A 1730-nucleotide genomic window follows, 5' to 3' on the forward strand; every position below is an offset into this window, starting at 1 on the left:
CCCAATGCATCATTGAAATTCAAGCTGGAAAGATGATTTTAATATATCACTTGTACATTTTGTATTGCTCTTCTGGTGACAATGTAGTTTTTTTTGTCAATTACCATTTTAATAACAGGGTAAAGAAAATTAAGTGGATTTTTGAAAGAAAACTATACTGTCAATATACTATTAAAACAAATTAAAATGGTAAAAGTTATTGTACTTTAAGTAAAAATAAAAGAGCAAAAATATCAATCCCAGTTTTGATTACTTAAATTAACAAAAAAAATGCATATAGCAAAGGATAGTTTCAATCTGCCTACCTCTGGGTTATGGGTCCAGCATGCTTCCATTGCAGTACTCTGCTGCACATGTAAGTGCAAGAGATCCTGAAGCACTCACTCATCATGGGAAAGTACCAATGTGTTTATTCGTTAGTTGATGGAAGAAACATCTTACAAAAACTCTCCAGATTATTGATTTTTTAATGTTTTTCTAGGAAACGTTCTAGATGTATGCTTATTAGCCTTTGTCAGTAGGCACTTTTTGCAAAGTGTCTCTGTGGCGCAATCGGTTAGTGTGTTCGGCTATTAACCGAAAGGTTGGTGGTTCAATCCCACCCAGGGACCTAATTAAACTTGTGATCAGATTTTGGTGATATTTAAGTAGACAAGTCAAAATTTCAAACCCCCTCTTATGGTGTAGGGTACATGGCCTTCTCTGATGTAATCAGAGTTAGATTTGATTCAGTGATTTTATAAAAAAAACAGCTAGGAAGCACAATTTAGCAGTGGGTTGCAGAGAAAAAAAATATGCTGGCAGAAAAATCCAATCGAGTGATTAAACAGCTCTTCATTTTCTGGCTTTATTTTTATGCTAACAAATTTGTTCTCTGAAAAGTGTCCACAAAGCCAAGTCTCTGATTAACACCTTTGTAAGGATGGTTTTTCACCTATTACTAAATTAAACTTGCTTCATTGGAAAGGCAGCAAGATGCATCCTCATTTCAATGTCTACTGAAATAATACAAGTTGACACCAGGAAACATTAACGCCACTGCTTCCTTGCTGCTTTCTCATGTGGAAGTCTGTTTAATGTGAAAACAAGGTGATATCTAATTAGCACACAGGTAAGGAATTAAGAAAATCTTTATTTAAGGGTGAAGATGTTTCTCACAAATTTGTTGACCCAATGCATCATTGAAATTCAAGCTGGAAAGATGATTTTAATATATCACTTGTACATTTTGTATTGCTCTTCTGGTGACAATGTAGTTTGTTTTTGTCAATTACCATTTTAATAATAGGGTAAAGAAAATGAAGTGGATTTTTGAAAGAAAACAATACTGTCAATATACTATTAAAACAAATTAAAATGGTAAAAGTTATTGTACTTTAAGTAAAAATAAAAGAGACAAAATATCAATCCCAGTTTTGGATTACTTTAATTAACAAAAAAAAATGCATATAGCAGAGGATAGTTTCAATCTGCCTACCTCTGGGTTATGGGCCCATCATGCTTCCATTGCAGTACTCTGCTGCACATGTAAGTGCAAGAGATCCTGAAGCACTCACTCATCATGGGAAAGTACCAATGTGTTTCTTCGTTGGTTGATGGAAGAAACATCTTACAAAAACTCTCCAGATTATTGACTTTTTAAAGTTTTTCTAGGAAACGTTTTAGATGAATGCTTATTAGCCTTTGTCAGTATGGACTTTTGCAAAATGTCTCTGTGGCGCAATCAGTTA

At 33.8% G+C, this 1730-nt stretch overlaps 1 non-coding gene across 1 annotated transcript; it reads left to right on the forward strand.

Annotated features, from left to right (window-relative positions):
- The first annotated feature begins 537 nt into the window (after nt 1-537).
- On the forward strand, nt 538-611 carry TRNAN-AUU (transfer RNA asparagine (anticodon AUU)). Its single transcript has one exon. It is a non-coding gene; the product is annotated as a tRNA-Asn (tRNA).
- The last annotated feature ends 1119 nt before the right edge of the window (nt 612-1730 follow it).

The sequence above is a fragment of the Pseudophryne corroboree genome, unplaced genomic scaffold (assembly GCF_028390025.1).
Source record: "Pseudophryne corroboree isolate aPseCor3 unplaced genomic scaffold, aPseCor3.hap2 scaffold_392, whole genome shotgun sequence".
NCBI classification, from domain to species: domain Eukaryota; kingdom Metazoa; phylum Chordata; class Amphibia; order Anura; family Myobatrachidae; genus Pseudophryne; species Pseudophryne corroboree.